Source organism: Cornus florida, unplaced genomic scaffold (assembly GCF_030987335.1).
Source record: "Cornus florida cultivar Cherokee Brave unplaced genomic scaffold, ASM3098733v1 CherokeeBrave_3.0.0_Hap2_Chr01, whole genome shotgun sequence".
In the NCBI taxonomy this organism is placed as follows: domain Eukaryota; kingdom Viridiplantae; phylum Streptophyta; class Magnoliopsida; order Cornales; family Cornaceae; genus Cornus; species Cornus florida.
Window position 1 is genome coordinate 10755941 of NW_026775571.1, and position 20215 is coordinate 10776155.

General features: G+C 37.4%; 1 pseudogene; it reads right to left on the reverse strand.

Annotated features, from left to right (window-relative positions):
• Window positions 1-1211: 1211 nt before the first annotated feature.
• Window positions 1212-20215, reverse strand: part of LOC132269221 (eukaryotic translation initiation factor 5B-like) — a 45447-nt pseudogene continuing 26443 nt past the window's right edge.

Sequence of the window (20215 nt, forward strand, 5' to 3'; positions counted from 1 at the left end):
AGGGTCCACTCGCCGAGCCAAACATGATGGGCCCACCACACTCAAGTCATCTGAAACTAATTTATAATTATTTAAAATGATGGAAAATTAAAGAAAATATGTAAAAATTTCCAAAATACACATAAATTTATAATCTATCAAAATAAGCTTAAATGAATTAAAAAACTTAAATCCCAAAGGTTGACTCAAGTGGGTAAGTCACTTGGCTCTCGTGCCTCAAGAAGTATAAGGTCTAAGGTTCGACGCCTCCTGGGTGTAAACAATTCCTTGGAGGAGGGTGTGAGTACCAAGTAGGAAAAAAAAATTTAAATACTTAAATTTAGAAGAGAATTGTGTGTCTAAATTGGATAATGTGTTAGAAAGGTAATTCTTTAATTCGCGCTTTAGTTGAGAGTGCAAATTAATGGTGAAGAATTAGGTTTCATACATGATGATGGGTTACATTCCCTTATATAATCAATTGCAAGGGAAATGATGTTAAATGTATTTGCTACAGCCTAACACTAGAAGCTCATCGGTTAATAAAGTAAAATAACATAAGTCATGAGAAGATATGGAATTTATATGTTATGTATTTCTATACGAAAAGTGATATCATATAGCATCACACATACGACCACAAAATTAATATTAGAATAGAGTAAGATTTCACTTGTTGATCCATGATTTTGTTGAGCTGTGAGCTCACCCCTTCCTAACATTTCAGGTAATTGATGGCCCACAGAGTTGGCAGCGAAGACTCAGATTAATATAGAGTTTTGAGTAATTTTCTTACTTCTTTGAGAGTCTTTTGTAGTGAGGACTAGATGTGATTTCATATTGAATTGGATAGTTCACTGTGAGTTTTGAGTTGCTTGATTATGTTGAAGTTAGTTAATAAGATTTAATTTGGAGAGATGATCTATTTGTTCAAGCACCATATTGGGTACGGGATAAGATTCTTTCTATATTTAAATTTGGAACGTAACACCTTCGCCTCCCAAAGAGGAGGTTGGCACAAAGGGAGTAGGTACCTTGGGAATTCCAATGTGTAAAAAAACAATAAAGTAAGATGGAAAGCCAAAAGGTGCACTAAAATCTACACTCAATTTCATAGACTCCCCAACCTCGTGCATACATTTTAGCAATTAACATCTCTCAGATCAGAGTTTATTGCATCCTTCTTGAAAAATTTAACTACTAAGAAATAAAAAAACCAAGAAGAATATGTCCTAAGAAAACCTTACCGTAACTCGAAGTTCTTTTATTGGATAAGAGGTGAGTAATGCTCGAATTGTACTAACAGTAGGTCCCTAAAATGGAATTATGATATGTAAGACTTTAAAAACCAGAATTTCATTAGATCTCATGCAATAATAAAGTATCAAATGCTTGCCTGTATGCCATAAACAACAATTTGTTCTCCTTCACGAAGCACCCCATTAACTAAGACCACATTAATGGTCATCCTATGATGTTGGACTTGTGGCTAAGAATTATCCAGAATTGTTTGGAGTTGTATGGAAGATTCTAGATATGTGTAGAAAGGTATAGAATATTATAGAAGTGTGTGGAAGGTTCTAGAGTTCTCCAGAGTTATGTGGAGTATTATGGAGAGTTCTAGAATGTTGTAGATACTTGGAGAAAGAGGTACAAAGAAGGTGCAGAATCCTATAAATATAGGCACACTTTTAGAGATGGTAAACAATACAAGATATCAGAGCAGCACAATAACTCTTTATGAAGAGGTTACTCTCATTGTATTTGAGAGGTCACTTTATGTGGTGTGAGAGAATTCTTATTTAGAATTTAGTATTTTCCATGTGAGTGATTAGGTACAAAAGGGTTGAGGGTTTGTGAGTGACATCTCTTTGTAAATCTCTAGTGGAAAGCTTGTTCTCATTACTCACATATCTTGTTTTTCCTTGTCATCATTGTTTTATATTTATGTGACGCGATTGGGGTAATTTCACAGTAATTGGTATTAGAGCCAAAGGCTTACACAAGTTGTTTGATAAAAAAAATTCTTGATTTAGATTTTTTGTCATAACACTGGTATTGTTTGTCTTGGGCACTTGTGACGATCATGGCTGGTAATATTGCTTCACAATATAAGGTGAAGAGGTTTGATGGCGAAGGTAGCTTCACTCTTTGACAAAGTAGAGTGAATGACATCTTTACCGGGAAAGGATGAAAAATCAAAAAAGATGGCAGATCACTGTGGATCTAATAACAGCAGGTTTAGATCGCTAGGAAGAAATGGCAAGCGGTGCCATAGATGCCGGAAATGGAGCCACATTAGGAAGGACTGTCCACTTGAAAGGGGAAAGGAAGATGGCGGCAAGAATGATGCATCTATTTCATGTGCTTCAGAAAAAGACTTTAGAGATGTTCTCATAATTTCTAAAGGTAACACTCTGACTCGACATGATTGAATATTAGGTTTGGGTTCTACAAATCATATTTGCTTCGTGAAATAATATTTTGATTCCTTTCAAGGACTTGAGAATAGTTCTTTGACTATGCCCAATGGTGATACTTTTACAGTAAAGGTTGTGGGAACGGTGAAAATCAAGATGTTTGATAGAGTGGAACATACCTTGGGAGACGTTGCCTACGTACCACAGCTGCAGTGTAATTTAATATCCTTGAGCCGATTGGATTCTAAAGACTGCAAGTGTTCCATTACAGGGGGAGTCATGAAAGTTACGAAGGGCTGCATGGTGTTGATGCAAGGAGAACAGAGTGGAGGATTATATCATTTGGTGAAGGGTACCAATGGTACTCAAACTTTTATTATTAATTAGACACGGGCACGTGAAAGCAAGATCCTGCGGCATGTCTCATTGGTGGACGCAATAGAGATGGAAGAGACGTGTTTCCAAACAAATGAGTGTGAGAATGAAATTCCTACTTCTGAATGGGTCTCATCGAGGTTCTCTTTTAGAGTCACTTGATCATGTTAACTTGGTACAACTGCATGTATGCATTGGCCGTGGAATCAAGGTGGAGTTTGTTATTACTTGGTTTGGGTTATGTGTAGCTGGTTACAGAAGGCTAATTGACTACCTGTGAATTTACAAGTAGGAGTCTCGTGCATTTGAAAACTTGTGAAATTCTAGCCAAGAGGGAGATTTGTTGGACTTGTGGCTAAAAAATATTCGAAATTGTCTGGAGTTGTGTAGAAGATTCTAGATATGTATAAAAAGGTTTATAATATTGTAGAAGTGTGTGGAAGTTTCTAGAGTTTTCCAAAGTTGTGTGGAGCATTATGGAGAGTTCTAGAATGTTGTAGATACTTGGAGAAGGAGGTACAAAGGTAGTGTAGAATCCTACAAATATAGGCACACTCTTGCAGATGTTAAATAACACAAGATATCAGAGCAGCACAATAACTCTTTATAAAGAGGTTACTCTTATTGTATTTAAGTGGTCACTTTTTGTGGTGTGAGAGAATTCTTGTTTAGAATTTAGTATTTTCTGTGTGAGTGATTGTGTGACGGCCCAAATTTTATAAACCTGGTGCGTCAGTGATGACCCAAAGATAACCCGATAACGGATCCGAAATGAGGAAGCGAAAGATGAAAGGTGACCTCTAGAGATGTACGTCATCCCTAAGGTATCAAAATGACTCTCCATGAATCCATGGGACTCAAATGAGTCAAGCAATGAAGCAGGAATTTCAAACCCAAAAAGAAATGAACTAAGGGTAAAATGGTCATTTCAAACTTAAATGGGTGTCACCATGTATACCATTGGAAAGACAATGAAAAATGAATGAAGTTAGACTCAAGAATTTCCTGATTCGGAGTCCGGACGGAGAAGATATGAAAAATATAATAAAATGGTGTCCTCCGTTTAAAAGATAATTGACCCTATCTCACTAAAACTGGAATAACTCTTACTACGGTTTGAGTTTTGGTGTGCCATTGGTACCATTGGAAACCTAACTTCAAGCTATTGAATTTAAACTCAAGAATGACCTGATTTCGATCAGAAATGAAGGAGATACGACCCTCTGAAGTTGGTGTAAGAAAGCTATCTAAGAAAACTAAAAAGGAAAAGCATCAGGGAGGATTAGCCGACCGATGGCAAGGACCAGCTAGCTGAACCGTAATCATCAGCCGGATGAAGCTTAATTATCGGCAGACCAAAATCACCTTTTTCACTAAGAAGGATACTAGAATTGGTCTCGAGGTTTCATCAACCCGCTGATATCAGTAGTCAGCTGACCAATGCACCTGATATCAGTAGAAATGGTTACTGTCAAGTGTGTGGAAGGTGCACAATCCAAGTCCAATGCTACTCATGCATCTCATATACCCCGAGACAAGTTTAAAAACATTCCCTAGCCCTATACAAACATCCATAACATGCTAAATGAAAAGGGAATTTTAAATCATACCCCAACGCATAAATTTTACATAAAAAGTTATAAATCGCCAAAAAATAGTTCCAAAGTCGAAACTCAAGAATTTTATGAGATATGAACATGCACGAAAACATAAAATGATAGTGTAGACGCACTACAATGGCCTACGGCCTTATTACAATCCATTTACAAAATTTGACATACTAAACCTTCATTTTTCACAAAATAGGTTATAATGGCAATACTTGAGTTTTAAAGCATACATGTGAACTTTAAAGTGAATGGCCCTTGGCCTCATGTTATACATACAAAATAAGCATCGTCAAGTGTACTTAGATACACATTACACATCAAGGAAGCCATCTTAGCTTCTAAAATGCCATACATCCATGGTATACAAAATATCATCCAAAAATAAGCATGCTAAACATTTGCATGTCAATACACAAAAATGTTCCAAAGTGCTCATAAGCCTCTAAGGATGATGAGCATATGAGAATATAGTTTCCTTATTTGTAAAATAACTCACACAACTAGGGTGAGTAATTAAGTTACTCGTAAGAAGAAGCATATGCGTATACCCTAAAGTTTCAATATCATTGTAAGATCAATAAGGATGATTACAAGAGATCATTCCACTTAACGTCTATGTTCAGAGTGTTCTAAGGGATCATCTTAAGTTAACTTAAATTATTTTATCTCAACACAATATCAACATCTATGTACTTAACAACATCAAATTGCCAATAACTAAAATTACAAGTCACATTAGTTGCCAACTTGGAATTGAATGCGAAATCAATTACTGGAAAACTTGGACATCAAATCCCGGATTAAACCATGACCTAAACGGTTATTCCGGGCACTAACCCGCTGTGAATACCACCCTAGCGCGCACTAAAAATGGGTAGAACTCATACCTCCCGCACTAGAGCCAAATTCTAGCCATGTCATTTGAAATAATGTCCTAAGAGAATCCAAAATCATAATTAAGTTCAAAACTTATACACAATAATTAAGGTATATAAACCACCTTCCATGCATAAGTATTTTGAAACCACACAAACCATGTCTTAGGGTTCCAAGTCTAAAATGGCATACCAAAAGACAAGTCCTCATCATGATATAATGCACAATATAATACCACCAACTTATCGATTTAGTTCATGCCTCAACAATAAGCTTTATATATTAAATCTTAACATTATAGTATTAAGCTTCAAAAATAATTACAATTAATAATCCACAAGAATATAGAATTATCATCATAATAAATAGCAATTCAAGTCATAAGAATTGTATATGACATCAATAATTCTACACAACATAAATATATATCATATATGCTTAAATCAATAAATCCTAAGTCAAACGTGAGGATTTCCTATAATATGCAAGACTACAATATTAAAAGCATGTACACAATATATATTAAACCCCAAAGGATCATAAAACACTTAAAGCATAAACATACTACCACCCCTACCTCAATAGAGAATTGAATCTCTATAATCCAAAACAACCAAGCATAGAATGAAAAACTAAACTAGGGTTTTGTAAATGAGAGTGAGAGGAAACTTTTACTTTCCAAGGTTTAAGGTCTAAGGTGAGTGGAAGGAAGACAAAATGAAGTAATAAGCTCTAAACCAAGCTTTTCTTCAATGGTAGTTAGGTTAGGGTTTTGAGAACAAAGGAAATGAAAAAGGTGAAATGAATGTGGTGAGTGGAGGATTTAGTATTCCTCTACTCACTTGGTGCTCTTACACTACCTCTCACACATACACTAATGCAAGACTAAATTGGGAACCTATACTTGTCACTAATCCATGGCTCCTTTTAAGACTTAATCCCATACTTACACTTGTCAACCATCCAAGCCAACAAGTGCACCTATCCTAGGCCAACAAGTGGTTAAATCTCCACCCTCCACATGTCACAAGATTAAGCTTCCAAGTGACTCCACCCCCAATGCCAACAAATGGCTCCATGAGAGTGTGACACTTGTCATACTTTCCAAAAATTGTAAAAAGGTCATTTTTCAAAATATCTTCCAAATTAAATTGCAAAATGGTCCCTAAGATGAAAAAATAATTATTTTACATATTTACACTAAAACCCCAAAAATCAAGAATGTTTCTAGGAAACTATGCATCCATGCCCTTTATGAAAAAAGTAAGTAACTAGAATGTAATTTCTACGAAAGTTAAAATATAATTATCTTGGAATTTAAGTATCATGGATGCATGCAAAGCCGGAATCAAATCCGAGCACAAAAAGTGAGTTTCTGCAAGGAAAAACGATAAACGGGAAAAAGATAAAATAGGGAAAAGACGAAAAAAAAAAAAAATTACCGAAAAAAGAAAGGAAGAAAAATGACCGGGTCATTACAACCTACCCTCCTTAAAAGGATTTTGTCCCCAAAATCAAGTAGTACCTGAAAGAGAGAACAAATTGGGATACGAAGAGCTAACCTCCTGTTCAAGTTCCCAGGTAGCCTCCTCAATGCCGTGATGTCTCCACAAGATCTTAACCAATGGAATAATCTTGGTCTACAAGACCTGCTCCCGTGAATTACGAATCTGGACTAGACCCTCCTCGTAGGTCACATCCTCATCAACAACAATGACTGTCCACCATAAAACATGCGATGGATCCGGCTCGTACTTTCTCAACATAGAGACATGAAAGATGTCATGAAACCTATCCAGGTCTGGTGGCAACGCCAAATGATAAGCAATTTCATCGACGCACTCCAAAATCTGAAATAGTCTAATGAATCTTGGAGACAACTTGCCCGTCTCCCGAAATCTCAAAAGTCCCTTCTGTGCAGAAATCTTAAGATAGACGTGGTCCCCTACCTCAAAAGACAAGGATCTCCTCCTTCTGTCAGCATAACTCTTCTGCTTGCTCTGAGCTGTAGCTAACCGTTGTCGAATCAACTTAATCTTCTCTATAGTCTCAAAGATAATGTCAGGACCCAAGGCGACTGCATCACCTACCTCAGTTCAACAAACTGGAGATCTGCAAGGTCTACCATACAACACCTCAAGAGGTGCCATGACAATACTAGTTTGGTAACTGTTGTTGTAGGCAAACTCAACCAAGGGTAAGTAGTTTTCCCAACTACCCCCAAAATCTAAAATGCAAGCCCATAGCATATCATCCAATATCAGAATGGTATGCTCCGACTGACCATCAGTCTGAGGATGGAATGATGTGCTGAAATAAAGCCCCGTATCAAGAGCCTTCTAAAAACTCTGCCAAAAGTGAGACGTGAACATGGGATCCTTATCCGAAACAATGGATACTGGAACCCAGTGAGCCTGAAAATTTGCCCCACATACAGTCCACTAAGTCTCTCTGCGTCATTTGTCATTGCTATAGGCAAAAAGTGAGCCGTCTTAGTTAATTTGTTAATAATGACCCAAACGGCATCATTCCTTGCCTTGGATCTCAGAAGTCCCACCACGAAATCCATAGTGATATGCTCCTATTTCCACTCTACCACTGGTAGTGGTTACAACAAACCCGCTGGCCTCTAATGTTCTGCCTTCACTTGTAGACAAGTAAGGCATTTAGCTACGAACTGAGAAACATCCCGTTTCATGCCCTTCCTCCAAAACTGTCTCCGCAAATTGTGATACATCTTCGTACCACCAGGATGAACCGCAAGTCAAAAATGGTGAAAATCCCGAAGACCAACGTTACGACAAGACAAAGGAACAAATATCTTCCCTCTGTACCTGAGACCACTGTCTGAATGCAAGGTCCAACTCTCTACATTCTTGCTGCCTGAAATCCGAACGTGGATGGACTTCATCTCCCCATCCTTCTGTTGCGCCTCAATAACGTTGCTAACTAGAGCTGGTTGAGCCACAAGGCTAAACAAGATATCCTGTGAAACATCCTCATATGATTGTAAACCAAAATCTGTAAGCTCTTCTAGCATCTTCCATCTGTGGACGGAAATATTAGCAAGAGTACTCCGTGACTTCCTACTTAATGCATCGGCCACCACATTGGCCTTTCCCGGATGATACTGCAACTCAAAGTCATAGTCCTCCATAAACTCGACCCATTTGTGCTATCTCAAATTCAAATCCTTCTGAGAGAAAAGATATTTGAGACTCTTGTGATCGGAGAAAATCTTGAACTTCTCCCCGTACAAATAATGTCTCCACCCTTTTAGCGCAAAGATAACTGCTGCCAACTCCAAATCATGTGTTGGATAGTTCAACTCGTGAGTCTTCAACTGTCAAGACCCATTAGTAACCACCCGCTCTGTCTACATCAAGACACAACCCAAACCTTCTCGCGAAGTATCATAATAGACTACATAACCCAAACCACATTCAGGTATGATCAAAACTGGAGTTGATGTCAATTTGACCTTCAAGTCTTAAAAAATAGAATTACAAGCCTCATTCCATATGAACTTGACTCCCTTGTAAGTAAGTCAAGTTATAGGTGTCATTAGACGAGAAATCCTGAACAAATCTTCTTTAGTAGCCGGCTAGGCCAAGAAAGCTCTGAACCTCAAACACTATCTTCGGACGCTCCTAATCCATCACATACTCAATCTTCGACGGATCCATTGTAACACCGCCCCCTGACACGACATGTCTAAGGAACTTTACCTCCGGTAGCCAAAATTCACATTTCTCGAACTTAGCATACAATCGGTTATCCCTAAGGATCTGCAAAACTGCTCTCAAGTGATACTTATGCTCTTCCCTCTAAGCTAAGTACACGAGAATGTCATCAACGAACACCACCACAAACCTATCAAGATAGTCACTGAATACACGGTTCATCAAATCTGTGAAAGCTACTAGAACATTGGTCAAACCAAATAGCATCACCAGAAACTCATAATGGCTATACCGTGTGCGGAAAATGGTCTTGGATATATCCTCATCCTTAACCCTCAACTGATAGTAACCCGATCTTAAATTAATCTTTGAAAAACATGTCGCTCCCTTCAACTGATCAAACAAGTCATCAATCCTAGGCAAAGGATACATGTTCTTGATTGTAGCGTGATTCAACTTGCGATAATCGATGCAAAGTCTAAAAGACCCATCTTCTTCTTCGCAAAAAGAACCGGTGCTCCCAATGGTGAAGCACTAGGACGAATAAAGCCTTTAGCTTTTAAATCATCCAACTGACCCTTCAGCTCATCAAGCTCTGCCAGTGCCATATGGCACAGTGCCATAGAGATGGGTGCTGTAACAAGAATGACATCAATGGTAAAAATAGCTTCCCTTAAAGGAGGTAACTCTGTCAGTTCCTCTACAAAAGACATGAATAAAATCCTTAACAATTGTTGAAATAACATGGCCCAAACTGCTATCCTCATCAATTAGCAAACTAGCCAAGTAGGATCTATGGTGTCTCCAGTCACCAATGCTAAAAACCATCGCCGGGTGGGAATCGCTCTGATCTCCCATAAAATGGAAACAATCTCCCTTGGGAGTGCAAACGGATACCCTCCCGCGGAAGTAATCGATCGTAGCCCAAAAGAATGATAACCAATCTATCCCAAGAATGACGTCAAAGCCCGTCATGTCGAGAACAATGAAATCAAACTCTTAGGTCTGCCTAGCAATCTCAATAGCACAACCCTGACAAACACGATCCAAAGATATTGGACCCCAACTGGCATATCAACACAAAGAAGACTGTCCCGAAGTGTGACCTCTAGACCTAATGAATGTGTAAATGATCTAGAAATGAAAGAATATGATACACCCGTGTTAACAAGAACTCGTTCCCAAGAACTGAAAACTGAAAAGATACCTCGAACTGAAGATGTGCCTGCGGAAGCATCCGCCTGTGGAAGAATGTAGGCTCATCCCTGAGCCCCTGAGCCCTGCTGTGAACTGCAGTGATAGCCTGACTGATGTGTAGAAGCAGTAGGTGTAGAGCCCCTGGCTAGATAAGTGCCAACTGGCGCCACTGGCTGTGGTGCCTGAGGAACTTTGAAACCGGATTGAACCACTACAGACTGTGCAGGTACTACCTGTGAATCTGTGCCACTACGTGACTTATTTAATAACTTTGGACAATCCTTCTTAAGATACCTCGGTTGCCTGCAAAAGAAGCAAGCTCCCTGCCCGGCTCTCGTAGAAACTGATGTCTGATTGGCCTGTGGTCGAAACTGTGGGCAGCGAGGCTTGATGTGCCTCGGCTGCAAACAATGGTGACAAACCATACCTTGAGCTGATCCCGAAGATATGGGGACTGTGGGTGCAGAACGAATCTGTTGTGGTGTCCCCTGTGAATGCGTACCGTTCCCTGCCTTGGCCTTCTTCCATTGACTCTCGGAAGATGACGAAGTGTCTCCGTGAGGCAGCTTATGTGAACCCCTAATCCATAACTGATCCCATTCCTCTGCCTCAGCTTGTATAGCCCTCTAGACCACCTCTCTGTAAGTCCTCAAATCAAGTATTGAACCCGTGGCCTGATATCAAGATATAGTCTATCCTGAAACTTCATTGCCCTGGCCTTATTTATCGCCACCATATCCTTGGCATAATGAGAGAGAGAAGTAAATCGTGTCTCATATTCAATGACACTCATAGTGCCCTAATAAAGACCTGTGATCTGTATCCTTATCTCCTACCTCATAGCCCTAGGAAAGAAGCGCTCGAAGAACGAATCTCTAAACTCATTCCATGTCATCAACTCAACGTTGTGGACATTGGTCATAGACCTCTACCAGATATCTACATCTCCTATGAACATAGAGGCAGTCAAAGAAATCCTCAACCTGTCCGTGGGTACCACTATACTATCCAACTTATGAACTATAAGGTCCAACCAAGCTTCTGAAACTAGCAAATCTGAACTCCTCGCAAATGGATCAATCTTAACCCTCTATAGTAGCATAAAGTACTCCATTGCCTCATTGACTATCGGTGCCGGTGCCGAAATCTGTATCCGTGCCACCTGCCTACGTATCAATTCCTATAGGGATTCAGCGATCCCTTGATTGATCCCCTAAGCCAACCGCTCCTTTTAAGTTGGAGCTCGCACTGGATTAGCATCCACGCCACGAACTAGAATCCTGGGCCTCCTCGGACCCCTCGTAAACTCAGTGTCATCCACCTGCTCCTTAATGCCTTGATGTGAAGTCTTTCCATGCGTGACAACCATGATGCTAAACGTACAAAAGGAAGGAGGTCAACAATAACACAAATTATTATGACCGAATGCAACTCATACTATGAATGCACAAAACATAAAGCAAGACAAGGTATGCAACATATGGTCATGCTAAAGTAATCAAGGAAATCCCTTTAAATAGTTAAGCACTTAAGCAAATAAGCATACATGTCAAATAAGGATGCTTTTAAACACATAAGCATATAAACATAGAGAGATATCATAATACTAAGCGTGCTATCAAGAAACACGTAAACATGATACAACGCTAAAACATGTTATCAAAGGCATGTGAATATATCAAATTAGATTAACCAAAACATGATATACACCCAAAACCCATCGTCCTAAGGTATTTAAACCTAGGAGCTCTGATACCACTTGTGACAGCCCAAGTTTTATAAACCCGGTGTGTCAGTGATGACCCAAAGATGACCCGATAACGGATCTGAAATACGAAAGTGAAAGATGAAAGGTGACCTCTAGAGATGTACGTCATCCCTAAGGTACCAAAATGACTCTCCATGAATCCATGGGACTCAAATGAGTCAAGCAATGAAACAGGAATTTCAAACCCGAAAAGAAATGAACCAAGGGTAAGATGGTCATTTCAAACTAAAATGGGTGTCACCATGCACACCATTGGAAAAACAATGAAAAATGAATGAAGTTAGACTCAAGAATCGCCTGATTCAGAGTCTGGACAGAGAAGATATGAAAAATAGAATAAAATGGTATCCTCCGTTTAAAAGATAACAGACCCTATCTCACTAAAACTGGAATAACTCTCACTAAGGATAGATTTTTGATGTGTAGTTGGTACCATTGGAAAGCTAATTTCAAGCTCTTAATTTAGACTCAAGAATGACATAACTTGGATTAGAAATGAAGAAGATATGACCCTCTGAAGTTGGTATAAGAAAGTTGTCCATGAAAACTAGAATGGAAAAGCTTCAAGGAGGATCAGACGACCAATGGCAAGGACCAGCTGGACGAACCTCAATCATCATCCGGCCAAAGCTCAATCATCAATCGGCTAAAATGATCTTTTTCACTAAGAAGGCTACTAAAATTGGTCTCGAGGGTTCATCAGCCGCCTGATATCAGTAGTCAGCTGATCGATGCACCTGATATCAGTAGAAATGGCTATTGTCAAGTGTGTGGAAGGTGAACGGTCCAAGTCTAATGCCACTTATGCATCCCATATGCCGCGAAACAAGTTTAAAAACATTCCCTAGCCTCATACAAACATTCATAACATGCTAAATCAAAAGGGAATTTTAAGTCATACCCCAAACGTATGAATTCTACATAAAAACTTATAAATTGCCCAAAAATAGTTCCAAAGTCGAAACTCAAGAATTTTGTGATATGTGAACATGCACACAAATATAAAATGATAGTGTAGACACGCTACAATGGCCTACGGCCTCATTACAATCCATTTACAAAATTTGACATACCAAATCTCTATTTTTCACAAAATAGGTTATAATGGCAATACTTGAGTTTTAAAGCATACATGTGAACTTTAAAGTGAATGGCCCTTGGCCTCATGTTATATATACAAAATAAGTATCGTCAAGTGTACTTAGATACACATTGCACATCAAGGAAGCCATCTTAGCTTCTAAATACCATACATCCATGGTATATAAAATATCATCCAAAAATAAGCATGCTAAACATTTGCATGTCAATACGCAAAAATATTCCAAAGTGCTCATAAGCCTCTAAGGATGATGAGCATCCGAGAATATAGTCTCTTTACCTGTAAAATAACCCACACAACTAGGGTGAGTAATCAAGTTACTCGTAGGAAGAAGTATATGCGTATACCCTAAAGTTTCAATATCATTGCAAGATCAATATAGACGAATACAATGGATCATTCCATTTAACGTCTATGTTTAAGGTGTTCTAAGGGATCATCTTAAGCTAACTTAAATGATTTTATCACAACACAATATCAACATCTATGTACTTAACTACTTCAAATCGCCAATAACTAAAATTACAAGTCACAATTAAACATTGGTTGCCAACTTGAAATTGAATGCGAAATTAATTAGTGGAAAACTTGGACATCAAATCCCGGATTAAACCACGACCTAAATGGTTATTTCGGGCACTAACCCACTGGGAATACCACCCTAGTGCGCACTAAAAATGGGGAGAACTCATACCTCCCACACTAGAGCTAAACTCTAGCCATGTCATTTGAAAAAATGTCCCAAGAGAATCCAAAATCATAATTAAGTTTAAAACTTATACACAATATTAAGATATATAAACCACCTTCCATGCACAAGTATTTTGAAACCACAAAAACCATGTATTAGGGTTCCAAGTCTAAAATGGCATACCAAATGGTAAGTCCTCATCATGATACAATACCTCCAACTTATCAATTTAGTTCATGCCTCAACAATAAGCTTTATATTCTAAATCTTATCATTATAGTAATAAGCTTCTAAAATAGTTACAATTAGTAATCTATAATAATATAGAATTATCATCACAATAATATAGCAATTCAAGTCAATAAGAATTGTATATGACATCAATAATTCTATACAACATAAATATATATCATACATGATTAAATCAATAAATCCTAAGTCAAATGTGAGGATTTCCAATAATATGCAAGACTACAATATTAAAAGATTGTACACAATATATATTAAACCCCAAAGGATCATAAAACATTTAAAGCATAAGCATACTACCACCCTTACCTCAATAGAGAATTGAATCTCTATAATCCAAAGCAACCAAGCATAGAATGGAAAACTAAACTAGGGTTTTGTAGAGGAGAGTGAGAGGAAACTTTTACTTTCCATGGTTTAAGGTCTAAGGTGAGTGGAAGGAAGCCAAAATTAAGTAATAAGCTCTAAACCAAGCTTTTCTTCAATGGTGGTTAGGTTAGGGTTTTGAGAACAAAGGAAATGAAAAAGGTGAAATAAATGTGGTAAGTGGAGGATTTAGTATTCCTCCACTCACTAGGTGCTCTTACACTACCTCTCACACACACACTAATGCAAGACTAAATTGGGAACCTACACTTGTCACTGATCCATGGCTCCTTTTAAGACTTAATCCCACACCTATACTTGTCAACCATCCAAGCCAATAAGTGAACCTATCCTAGGCCAACAATTGGTTGAATCTCCACCCTCCACATGTCATAAGATTAAGCTTCCAAGTGACTCCACCCCAATGCCAACAAGTGGTTCCATGCGAGTGTGACACTTGTCAAACTTTCCAAAAATTGCAAAAAGGTCCTTTTTCAAAATATGTTCCAAATGAAATTGTAAAATGATTCTTAAGATGAAAATATAATTATTTTACATAATTACACTAAAACCCAAAAATTAAGAATGTTTCAAGGAAACTATGCATCCATGCCATTTACGAAAAAGTAAGCAACTAGAATGTAATTTCTACGAAAGTAAAAACACAATTATCCTAGGATTTTAAATATCATGGATGTATGCAAAGCCAGATTCAAAGCTAAGCACAAAAAGTAGGGTTATGCAAGGAAAAACGATTAAAGGAAAAAAAATAAAATAGAGAAAAGATGAAAAAAAGAAAATACCGAAAAAAGAAAGGAAGAAAAATGACCGGGTCATTACAGATTGGGTAAAAAAGGGTTGAGGGTTTGTGAGTGACATCTTTTTATAATCCTCTATATTGTACAAATTTACAATCTCTAGTGGACAGCTTGCTCTCGTTACTCGCATATCATGTTTTTCCTTGTCATCATTATTTTATATTTGTGTGTCATGATTGGGGTAGTTTCACAACACGTGACCTTCAACAACCTTAATGTCCAAAACTGTACACTGCAAAGGGTTCCAATCCACCATCAAAAATTAAATAATGTTGTTATCTCTCTGCGTCCAAACCAACCAAAGAGAAAAAAAAAACATACCTACACTTCATTGTTGTATGTAAGTTGTTCAACCATTGTTTTCTGAGTCCATTGAACCAATAATAACAACAAATCAGGGATGCCTTCATCACTGTAACATCAAGAAACCCAAATTTTATGGCAGAGGCCACGAAATGTAAGTTGTCAATTGTGGGTGCAAAAGAATGTTGAACTAGCCATAGCAAGCCCAGACCTTGCACTTGTAGGTACGATACTGATAGTTTCCCCCATTTCTTTGTTTTCATAGTACAATTCAGTGTTTATATCCTTGTTCCTTGACTTGCGTGATAACCTGAGATGATCCGAAGAGAATTAAGGGGAAAGAAGACTACCATGTCCCGCAACCTAGAAAAATATATGTGGATAGATATAGGCTGATCGAATTGTTTGGAAATTAGTTAGGGAGTATTTTTGGGAATTATCCATAGTTAGATAGTTGACTTTTTAAAATTATATTATAGGAATTATGATCTGTATATATCTTTTCCTTAGATAGAATTTGTAATACACTTCTATAAATATAGGCCTGTAAACAAATATATATGATATGAAAATAGAATGTCAGAATTTATTCTTTTTCACCTATGTGTTCATGGTATAGAGCCACCCTCATTAGGACGGTAAATTACTCCATTGTTCTGTTGATTATCCGATAAAATCAGTAAACATTCATCGTTAATTCGGGTCATTTATACCAGAATTATAGAAGACTTATTCTTCTATTTCTCTTCATTGTCTTTGGATGATTTATTTGGTTAAATCCGCGATGTCTGGAATCTCCATTGAGGAAGTTTCGGTCGATTCTTCAAATGCTCAAAAATCCCAGATCACTTCATCCGGTTCAAGTGACAATCCAATCCTCTAAATTACCACTCATTGGCTGAATGGACATAATTTTTTACGGTGGTCTCAATCCATAAATTTGTTCGTCCAAAGGTGGGGGAAGATTAGTTATTTAACTGGTGCAAAGTAGGCCCCAAAGGAAGATGATTTATCATATACCGTTTGGGATGCAGAAAATTCCATGTCTTGGAATTTTCTGCATCCCAAATGGCATATGCTAGATCATCTTCATGGAATTTTCTACATCCCAAATGGCATATGCTGGATCATATTCCTTTGGGGCCTGTGTAACATCTCATATTTTTTTAATTTATTATTTATTTGTTTTGACATGTCGCGATTTGTGCACCGTGTTGGTCCCAGTATTTTTCCTTGGTATTGTTCCATTTACCCATTTGTTTATCTTGGGGGATTTTATTTATGTGGTGCACTTGTGTAGTTATATAAGTGTATATATGGTTATTAGTGTGGTTGAGTGGAGAGAGATATTTTGTGGCATTGTAGAGTTTATAAAGAAGTTTGATGGGCATTGTTGTCATTAGGTTTCTTGGACCATTGACTTTGGAAGGTGCTAGAACCCAAAGACTTGGCTTCATTTTTTTGGTCCACTCATTCTCTCCCCTCATTTTTCGGACCGCTCTTTCCCTCACTCCACACTTCTCTTTCTCTTTCTATATTTTCCTCTCCCTTCTCTCTAGAATTTCTTCATACTAGAAAAAGATTTGGTTTAAGCCGGAGTTAGCAAAGTTATAAATAATTGCAAGGGCTACGTTTTGGTACCGGTATTGCAAGCTTTTGGTGGGATTCGAGTTTGGAGCTTGGAGCTTGGGTTGCCATCTTGAGGTAAGAGAAGTTTAAATTACAAGTCCTATGGTTTTAGTGAGCTTCTATGTATATTATTATATGGAATCTTGTTGTTGTGTAGCATGCTTATCTTTGTAGAGTATTGAGTTGTGGTGTTCAAGCATTATATATGGTTGATCTATGTGAATTGAAATGTGGCTAAGGTGTTTTTATGCTAATTGTGCATAATATGTTATTTTCTATAATGAAATGTGGAAGTATAACTTGTATGGTTGTTTTATGTTTTAGATATCATGTATGATGATATTGATTTAAATTCATGTATGGTGTTTTGATGATTAATTGCATAAAGTTTACGTATTTTTCATGGGGGCTTGGGCTTGTGAAATTGAAGTCATGATGCGGGAATGAAAGATGAGAAGTGATTAGTGTTGCGGTGTAAGTTGGGTCGAGAAGTGAGATGGTGGTGGTGAAGGATTTGATGAGTGTAATGACCCGGTCATTTTCCTTCCTTTCCTTTTTCTGAAATTTTACAGATAAATTTTTTCGTTCAATTTTCTTTTCTGAGTTCGGTTTAGGTTTAGGGATGAGAAGTGGACACATAAAATGGATTAGTGTTTTATATACTGAATTAGTGGACACATAAAATGGATTAGTGTTTTTTTTTGTGACTTTGGACAATTTCAAACTGTAACGGCCCGGTCATTTACCTTCCTTTCCTTTTTCCTGAAATTTTACGAATAGATTTTTTTCGTTTAATTTTCTTTTCTGAGCTCTGTTTTGTGTCACTTAGTGTCATCTCGAGTGCTCGGAATTGGTTTCTGAGACTCTTTCATGTGAATTGACAACTTCCTTTGAGGACCGAGTCATTTTCGCATTTTCACTTTTCGAACACTATGCACATTTCGTCATTTTCCCTGTTTCGTCTTTTTTCCTATTCTGTCTTTTCCCCGTTTGTCACATTGTTGGCACAACCTCACTTCTCATGCTCGGAGTTGGTTTTTGACTTCACGTGCATTCATCTTGAGTGGTTTCCTCGAAATACATATCCTTACTTTTGCAAGAAAGTACTCTGGTTGCTCTCGGTGTCCATAGGGGCATGGATGCACAATTCTTCAGAATCTTTTTCATTTCTTGGAGTATTTTTCATAAATATATTTTGAAGATATTTTATTTCAGGGGTATCTAAGAAAATATCTTTTGGGGTAGTTTCGCAGTTAACCCTTTTTGTAGGGGCCATTGTGCAATTAACGAAAGTTATTACAAAATGCCTCGTCTGGAGCCTAGATCCTCGTACGGGATTCATTTTTACATTTCTTCTAGTCGTGGACTCCTGGAATTTCCTTCTGGTCATATTTCTCCAGTTTTATAGTTTCTGGACCCGGTTGCCGCCGAATTTGTTCGGGGCATAACTTTCTGCTCGGGACTCGGTTTTTGATGCCGTTTCTTCTGTTGTTCATATTTTATCATTTTGAATCTTTTTCATTCATAGAGTTTTGCTGTTTGAGCGTGTTTGCTCAAAATGAACTTTTCCGGACCCGGCGGGGCCCTTTCGGGGCACTTTTTGGATTTTTCTAAAAAAGGGGGAGGAGATATTTCATTTTTCATCTTCCCCACACACCTTGTATGACCAGAGCTCCCATGGCAGCCCAAGGGAGGCTGCCACCACCTCTCTCCTCTTTTGAACATCATTCCTTTGTTAAAAAGTTGAAGTGCCTTTACGTTTTGTGTTCGTGTTGACTATGCACTTCTTTCACCCTTATTGGAATCCATTTTTGGCCAAATTTGGAGTTTGGGTATGAGGTCAAGTTATGATTTTCATAGGGCTTCCTTCGGATTCATGTAGATCGTGTTGTCCCCGACAAAACCCTTCGGTTTCGGCGGATTCGGAACACTTTTCTTCCAATGGGGATTTGGGATTTTCATCTCAAATTGAGGTAAGGGGTGTTATAGATTTAATTATTGTTATATAACATGCTATTGATGCTTATACAACTTGTTTACATGCTTAAATATGAAATCTAGAGATTTTATTATTTATTTTTCTTGTATTGGATTTGATTTTCTCGGTTGCTCATGGCTTGTTTTAAACATGTAGTATGGTAATATAATACTCTATAATATGGTCATTGACATATATTAAATTGGGGGAATTTGAACAAGTATTAAAGATTTTATTTAATATTTATCTTGAATAAATATTTAATTCACATGACCTCAACTAGCTTGAAAACAATGTGTGTTAGCATATTATCTTAGACTTTAATTCCCTCTTCAAGATAGGTAAGTTTGAGAGTAATCGGAGTTATTTTGAAATCTAGTAATATTTAATTAATTTGATTAATTAATTTATTCCTGGTGTACTATTCACCCCATTGGAATTCCGACTTGACATTCTTGATATGCATGCTATATGGTTTCACATATATTAAATCTAGAATATTTGGTTAGGTTTTGAAATCTATCATTTATTATTTTTCTAGTATTAAAGTTTAATGCTTTTGGCCATTCATTGCATGGAATTCGCTTGTGTCGTGTTTTTAAATCATGTCATGGTATGTTGAATAATATATTTAAATTTGAGATCATTTGGATGAATTTCAAAACTTAGAGATTTTAATTAAGTGTAATAATTAAAATCCATTCAATAGCTCATTGGTCTTGAATAAGTTTCTAACTTGGAATTAATGCTTTTCGTGACAAATTCCTTCACATTTATCAAATTGAGAATAATCGAATAAGTTTGAAACTTATATTCATTTACTTCCTTTGTATGGAACTTAATTCACATGGTTATGTCTTGCATGAAATGGACTTGTAACTTGACATTGAACTTGACCTTGATATGATCCTTGACACACCTTGTTCATAGAACATTTGGACTTGCCTTGTAATCATGATAATTTAATTCCTTAGGTTGATTAAATTTTCCTTTTTATGCTTCCATCGGTTTAATCATGACCCCTTGTATCTAGGTTTCATTAATGTACTTAATGAACATGCACACTTGTCTTGGAATGATTTAATTACTCATATGTTGCTTAGAAAGTAATTGAATTATGTATGTTATACTTGTGGTATATTTACTTCAATGAACTCCATGTGCTATATAT